Genomic DNA, 8,952 nt, shown 5'->3' on the forward strand with positions numbered 1-8,952 from the left:
CTCCCAATGATTGCCATTATTCTAACGGAAGTTACAAGCTTTTTTCTCCAGAGTGTTGTTAGCAGAACCTAAGTTGGTGTTGATTTCACATCAAACAAAGGCCACCCGCTCCCCCTCCTTCCTCCATGTGAGGACTTTCTGACTTCTTCAGTAAGACACTCAGCAGAGAAAATGACTGTTTGAAAGGATAAATGTAAATGAAAGTGTGTTAAATGTTGAGCATACTGATTGTTTACCAGTGACGGTGACTATTCCATTTCAGAGAACAGTGTCGGTGTCCTAAAGCCTGCTGTCTGGGATACTCCACAAACCTTGAATCTGAATATCGGTTCATCACAGAGGGGCTTTAGAATATCCTCCCATTCACACACAATGATCAATATCGGCTGACGTTTACGGAAAGCTCAAGGCCGACCGACACACTGACATGTGGACAGAAGCAGCTGGGACCAAACCATCAAACTCAGGAGCAACAGAAGCTGCAGCTGGAACTGAAACAGACATGAGACATGGGGCCGAACCCTGAAACAACGAGGCTGTGTTCAAAACCGCGTACTTCTCCTACTTCTCATACTACTCCTACTACTCATGCTGACTTTTTTCCCGGATGCATACTAGATTCTCCGAAATGTTGGGTATGCATCATGAGGTTACTACTCATACTCAAACTACCCAAGATGCAACGTAACGTGACGTCGCCGATCGTCATTTCCTGTCAAAACGGCAGTTTCAAGCTAGCTACAACGAGGGTAGGTTCACTTCCTGTTTTCAAAACAAAAGCACCAATTGTATCGTAATGGCTTTCCCTATGATAAAAGGCAACGGGTATTTTATTTTGTGAAAATAACAGGAAGTGCGTTGCTCACTGCGGCTAGCTTTAGTAGCGCTGAATGCGTGGGAACAAAATTGTAAACAGCCGGTATTTTGTCAGGTTTTCAACACGTTGGGGATCTAAAGGACTACTTTCTCACCTGAAAATGTTTCAAATGTTGCTAAAGTTTACAGAGTTTAGAGCTTAAGCGAAATCAGCTTCAGGCTGGCTGATTTCGGCTCGGGCAGGAGCGAAATGCATTGTGGGTAAACGCTCTGCATACTGTCTGATCGATGAGTATGTAGTATGTAGTATGTAGTCTGTAGTCTGTAGTATGTAGTATGTAGTATGTAGTCTGTAGTATGTAGTATATAGCATGTAGTATGTAGTATGTAGTATGTAGTCTGTAGTATGTAGTATGTAGTCTGTAGTATGTAGTCTGTAGTATGTAGTATGTAGTCTGTAGTATGTAGTATGTAGTCTGTAGTCTGTAGTATGTAGTATGTAGTCTGTAGTATGTAGTATGTAGTATGTAGTCTGTAGTATGTAGTCTGTAGTCTGTAGTATGTAGTATGTAGTCTGTAGTCTGTAGTATGTAGTCTGTAGTATGTAGTATGTAGTATGTAGTCTGTAGTTTGTAGTATGTAGTATGTAGTCTGTAGTCTGTAGTCTGTAGTATGTAGTATGTAGTATGTAGTCTGTAGTCTGTAGTATGTAGTCTGTAGTATGTAGTATGTAGTCTGTAGTCTGTAGTCTGTAGTATGTAGTCTGTAGTATGTAGTATGTAGTCTGTAGTTTGTAGTATGTAGTATGTAGTCTGTAGTCTGTAGTATGTAGTCTGTAGTATGTAGTCTGTAGTATATAGTATGTAGTATGTAGTATGTAGTCTGTAGTATGTAGTCTGTAGTCTGTAGTATGTAGTCTGTAGTATGTAGTATGTAGTATGTAGTATGTAGTCTGTAGTTTGTAGTATGTAGTATGTAGTCTGTAGTATGTAGTATGTAGTCTGTAGTATGTAGTATGTAGTCTGTAGTCTGTAGTCTGTAGTATGTAGTCTGTAGTATGTAGTATGTAGTATGTAGTCTGTAGTTTGTAGTATGTAGTATGTAGTCTGTAGTCTGTAGTATGTAGTCTGTAGTATGTAGTCTGTAGTATATAGTATGTAGTATGTAGTATGTAGTCTGTAGTATGTAGTATGTAGTATGTAGTATGTAGTCTGTAGTTTGTAGTATGTAGTATGTAGTCTGTAGTCTGTAGTATGTAGTCTGTAGTATATAGTATGTAGTATGTAGTATGTAGTCTGTAGTGTGTAGTGTGTAGTCTGTAGTATGTAGTCTGTAGTATGTAGTCTGTAGTATGTAGTATGTAGTATGTAGTATGTAGTATGTAGTCTGTAGTATGTAGTCTGTAGTCTGTAGTATGTAGTCTGTAGTCTGTAGTATGTAGTATGTAGTATGTAGTATGTAGTATGTAGTCTGTAGTATGTAGTCTGTCGTATGTAGTATGTAGTATGTAGTCTGTAGTATGTAGTATGTAGTCTGTAGTCTGTAGTATGTAGTATGTAGTCTGTAGTCTGTAGTATGTAGTATGTAGTATGTAGTCTGTAGTATGTAGTCTGTAGTATGTAGTATGTAGTATGTAGTATGTAGTCTGTAGTATGTAGTCTGTAGTCTGTAGTATGTAGTCTGTAGTCTGTAGTATGTAGTATGTAGTATGTAGTCTGTAGTATGTAGTCTGTCGTATGTAGTATGTAGTATGTAGTCTGTAGTATGTAGTATGTAGTCTGTAGTCTGTAGTATGTAGTATGTAGTCTGTAGTCTGTAGTATGTAGTATGTAGTATGTAGTCTGTAGTATGTAGTATGTAGTATGTAGTATGTAGTCTGTAGTATGTAGTATGTAGTATGTAGTATGTAGTCTGTAGTCTGTAGTATGTAGTATGTAGTATGTAGTATACGGTTTCGAACACAGCCCGAGTTAAAGCAGCTTCACTTCTTCATTCATGCTGTTTTATTAGCATAAGCTTGTTTTATTTCACTGTTTCACATGAGGTAACACTAAAAATGTCTCAGTTTTTGATGTTTGCATGAACCGAACTCATTTCCCTTAAAAAAGAACAGAAGCTCTGAGGGTTTTTGCTTCCTGTTTGAGCTGTTTTTAACCAATAAATCAAAACTCCAGTAATCCCGACAGAAGAGATCCACCAATAATCAACAAGCTCTCAATCTGAAATCTCACAAATTAATCTTCTCTGATTCGGACTGAGGAACACAGAAAGTTATCCTCCTGCAGCTTTCACCCAGAGTGATTGTTGAGCTGTATCTTCTGTTATCCGCAGAGATCCTGCTACTCCAGCAGAAAAGGGCCCGTCAGCCTGCCTGTGTGTGGAAGGGGACGATGTGCGGGGGGGGGGGGGGGGGGGGGGTCAACGAAATGAACAAAATATAAGTGATGAAGTCAAAACATCAGTCTGATCTTAGCCCTTCCCCTTTATTTATTGTATAAATATATCTGGGAGACAGAGACAGGGCTTGTCTGATGCTGGGGCACCGCTCAACAGTAGCCACAGCACACTTGCAAAACAAAACCGTGGTGGAGACAAACAGCAGATAGGCCATATTTCCTGCCCCCCCCCCCCCTCCTCGCCCTGTCAGACCTGTGCTCCCTAATAGTTGGAGGAGCAGATATTGGCTGAGCAAGGACCTGGCTGTGGCTGCGGGGGATCAGGGGTGAAGCCGTCCCATTCATGCACCCTCTGCTGAGCAAACAGTCGGATGGCAGATGATGAGACGGCGGAGCTTAATGATCTTCGCTTTAAGTTGTTTTAAAGCTCCTAAAATAACATTATCAGTTCAAATAACACCATAATAATAATAACAGAGCCGTTCAAAATGGAGCAAAGACAGCTGACATATTGTTATTTTTACACTCTCAGAAAATAAAGTACAGAATTGTACCTTTAGGGGTACGATGGCTTGTCACTGGGGCAGTACCCTCAGAGGGTATAGTTTTGTACCCTTGTAGTTTGTACCTTACAGAGACCAATCTTGTACCTCTGGTGGCAATTTTGTATCCTTATAGTGAAGTAACCTAACACAGACTGTCTATTGTACCCCAGCATGTAGAAAAAAAGGTACATATATGTACCTTTTACCACTTGAGTACATATATGTACCTTTTGGACCCTCAAAAATGAACATATAGGTACCTTTTACCACTTGAGTACATATATGTACCTTTTGGACCCTCAAAAATGAACATATAGGTACCTTTTACCACTTGAGTACATATATGTACCTTTTGCACCCTCAAAAAGGTACATATATGTACCTTTTACCCCTTGAGTACATATATGTACCTTTTGCACCCTCAAAAAGGTACATATATGTACATTTTACCACTTGAGTACAAATATGTACCTTTTGGACCCTCAAAAAGGTATATATAAATACATATATGTACCTTTTTCCAACTTGAGTACATATATGTACCTTTTGCACCCTCAAAAAGGTACATATATGTACCTTTTACCAATTGAGTACATATATGTACCTTTTACCACTTGAATACATATATGTACCTTTTGGACCCTCAAAAAGGTACATATATGTACCTTTTACCACTTGAGTACATATATGTTCCTTTTGCACCCTCAAAAAGGTACATATATGTACCTTTTACCACTTGAGTACATATATGTACCTTTTGGACCCTCAAAAAGGTACATATATGTACCTTTTACCACTTGAGTACATATATGTTCCTTTTGCACCCTCAAAAAGGTACATATATGTACCTTTTACCACTTGAGTACAAATATGTACCTTTTGGACCCTCACAAAGGTATATATAAATACATTTATGTACCTTTTTCCAACTTGAGTACATATATGTACCTTTTGGACCCTCAAAAAGGTACATATATGTACCTTTTACCACTTGAGTACATATATGTACCTTTTGCACCCTCAAAAAGGTACATATATGTACCTTTTACCCCTTGAGTACATATATGTACCTTTTGCACCCTCAAAAAGGTACATATATGTACCTTTTACCACTTGAGTACAAATATGTACCTTTTGGACCCTCAAAAAGGTATATATAAATACATATATGTACCTTTTTCCAACTTGAGTACATATATGTACCTTTTGCACCCTCAAAAAGGTACATATATGTACCTTTTACCAATTGAGTACATATATGTACCTTTTACCACTTGAATACATATATGTACCTTTTGGACCCTCAAAAAGGTACATATATGTACCTTTTACCACTTGAGTACATATATGTTCCTTTTGCACCCTCAAAAAGGTACATATATGTACCTTTTACCAATTGAGTACATATATGTACCTTTTACCACTTGAGTACATATATGTACCTTTTGGACCCTCAAAAAGGTACATATATGTACCTTTTACCACTTGAGTACATATATGTTCCTTTTGCACCCTCAAAAAGGTACATATATGTACCTTTTACCACTTGAGTACAAATATGTACCTTTTGGACCCTCACAAAGGTATATATAAATACATTTATGTACCTTTTTCCAACTTGAGTACATATATGTACCTTTTGGACCCTCAAAAAGGTACATATATGTACCTTTTACCACTTGAGTACATATGTGTACCTTTTTACCACTTGAGTACATATAGGTACCTTTTGGACCCTCAAAAAGGTACATATATGTACCTTTTTCCAACTTGAGTACATATATGTACCTTTTTACCACTTGAGTACATATATGTACCTTTTGGACCCTCAAAAAGGTACATATATGTACCTTTTACCACTTGAGTACATATATGTACCTTTTGGACCCTCAAAAAGGTACATATATGTACCTTTTTCCAACTTGAGTACATATATGTACCTTTTGGACCCTCAAAAAGGTACATATATGTACCTTTTACCACTTGAGTACAAATATGTACCTTTTGGACCCTCACAAAGGTATATATAAATACATTTATGTACCTTTTTCCAACTTGAGTACATATATGTACCTTTTGGACCCTCAAAAAGGTACATATATGTACCTTTTACCACTTGAGTACATATATGTACCTTTTTACCACTTGAGTACATATATGTACCTTTTGGACCCTCAAAAAGGTACATATATGTACCTTTTTCCAACTTGAGTACATATATGTACCTTTTTACCACTTGAGTACATATATGTACCTTTTGGACCCTCAAAAAGGTACATATATGTACCTTTTACCACTTGAGTACATATATGTACCTTTTGGACCCTCAAAAAGGTACATATATGTACCTTTTACCACTTGAGTACATATATGTACCTTTTGGACCCTCAAAAAGGTACATATATGTACCTTTTACCACTTGAGTACATAAATGTACCTTTTGGACCCTCAAAAAGGTACATACATGTACCTTTTACCACTTGAGTACATATATGTACCTTTTGGACCCTCAAAAAGGTACAGATATGCACTTTTTACCACTTGAGTACATATATGTACCTTTTGGACCCTCAAAAAGGTACATATATGTACCTTTTTCCAACTTGAGTACATATATGAACCTTTTGGACCCTCAAAAAGGTACATATATGTACCTTTTACCACTTGAGTACATATATGTACCTTTTGGACCCTCAAAAAGGTACAGATATGCACTTTTTACCACTTGAGTACATATATGTACCTTTTGGACCCTCAAAAGGTACATATAGGTACCTTTAGGTCCAATAATTAACCCTAGGGGGTACATTAGTATAGATTGTACCTCAGGGGACAAAAAAGGACTCGTACTGTACCCCTATTTCTGAGAGTTTGTGTACTTTAAACAGCAACTCAAAGAGCTTGTAGCAACTACTATTATCATTATTATTTTTTTTTATTATTATTATTATTTTTGGGGGCTTTTTATGCCTTTATTAGGGAGGATAGTGTAGAGAGACAGGAAGTAGGGGGCAGAGAGAGGGGGAACAACACGCAGCAAAGGACCGTCCGCTGCGGGACTCGAACCAGCTGCAACTAGGACTATAGCCTCTTACACATGGGGCACCTGCTCAACCCACTACACCCCCTACCACCCCACCAAAGATTATTTTTAATATAGAAATCGATCTGTTGACATCATAGGAATGAACAAAGATCCCCCAATCGTCCTCGTGTTAATGCCCTTTTGGTTTACCACCAGGAGGCGCTCCATTTAGCGCCCTCGCACCTCCACAAACAGCTGTTTTTATTATTGTGCTTATCTTTTTTTATTTGTGCATTTGTTTTTGGAAAAGCCCTCACATGACCACCAATCTGGGGCCGAGCTTATTTTCCTCTGATTTATGCATCTTCACCTTGAGAATACGCGACTAAAAAAATATTTTCCAGGAAAAACACACGACACGATATATAAACTTTTATAATCATATCTTTTAGCGCTGCTGTGATATTCAGTTTGTTTTAACAGCTTTGCTCATCACAGAATCGAAGGAGCGAGGTGAATATATTTTTCAACGTGCTGAGCTCCGGCTGAGAAATTGTTTTCTGAAGTCAAAAGGTATCAAGGTTGGCATGGTTATACATCCAATAAGGTTTGGTCTTTTATCTAAAATGTCTAAACTGTCATTCAGAACCGATAATAAAACCACCTTAAGAACAGGAAGAGCTCTGCGGAATGAACTGATTTCAGCTTTTATTACGCAACCGTGAATTAGACTGAATTTGGTTATTATGATGGAACTGAATTTACTTTCCGTCTTGAGGCACTTTTTGTTGTGAACTGGCTGCATATAAATAAGGTGAAAGGAACTGAAAGGAGTCCTCAGGAGTATGAAGAAGAGGAGTCTCTGACATGTCTTTCCTGGCCATAAAACGACGGACTGGGAGCTGAGGAGCGTGTTTCCCCGCGGTGACCCTCAGCGGCCACCCAGCTTCCTCCCTCAGCTAACAATAGGCTGTTGGACTTTTAATCACGCTTACCAAGCAAAATGCCCTGACAGAGTCAATTATTATTAATGCCGGTGTGCTTGATTCTGCTGAAACACGCTGCTGGGACCCTGTTATATACAGTCAGTCAGCTACAATGCAGATAAATATAGAAACGCCTTGAATGACACAGCTTACATTGTTCCAAAAATGATGAGAAGAATGAGCTTTGACAGAAATGGAACTAAAGAAAAAATCTCTCCCAACTATTTATTTATATATATATATATATATATATATATATATATATAAAACGATTAAAATGTTTAATCTAATTAATCGCATGATTTCCCTGATTAATCGCGATTAATCGCATTTGTACACAAAATCCAAAAATGAATCCAAAAGTAGTGTATAGCTTTTAGCATTTAGTTTTATTTTAAATGTGCTGCCATATGAATGAAAGTGGCATAACATTTGTTGTGCAAACACACTTTTAACATCAATTATAACCTTATGACAAAAAGAGGAGTCACGCTTCCATTGTTAACTGTATTCATTAAACACATATGCTATCTCAGTTTTTTTAAATTGAGTTAAAGACAATATATGTTAATGGTTTGTGAAATACATTTTTTTAGGGCTGGGCAACGATTACATTTTTTTAATCTAATTAATCACATGATTTCCCTGATTAATCGCGATTAATCGCATTTGTACGCAAAATCCAAAAATGAATCCTAAAGTAGTGTATAGCTTTTACCATTTAGTTTTATTTTAAATGTGCTGCCATATGAATGAAAGTGCCATAACACTTGTTGTGAAAACACACTTTTAACATCAGCATCTTTCTGTAGTTTTTATGTAGAAGCCTCTAATAGTCTCGCATTGGACGGCCCTGTGCTGCGTGTCGTTCCCCCTCTCTCTGTCCCCTGCTTCCTGTCTCTCTGAACTTTCCTATCCATTAAAGGCACACAAGCCCCCAATTTTATTTTATTTTTATTTAAAATTTTCAAAATAAGTAAATAAAACCGTTAATGCTCGATAAAATATTTATCGGCTTTAAATAATGAGCGAGTTAACGCGATAATAACGAATTAACTCACCCAGCCCTACTCATTATTAGTATAGTAATAATAATACTAATATAATAATAATTATTCCATGTTTGCTGCACAGTGGCAGAAAGGCCGGAGACACCATCCTGTTTCCATTGATTCAGCAGCTTT

This window comes from Odontesthes bonariensis, chromosome 6 (assembly GCF_027942865.1).
Source record: "Odontesthes bonariensis isolate fOdoBon6 chromosome 6, fOdoBon6.hap1, whole genome shotgun sequence".
Classification (NCBI taxonomy): domain Eukaryota; kingdom Metazoa; phylum Chordata; class Actinopteri; order Atheriniformes; family Atherinopsidae; genus Odontesthes; species Odontesthes bonariensis.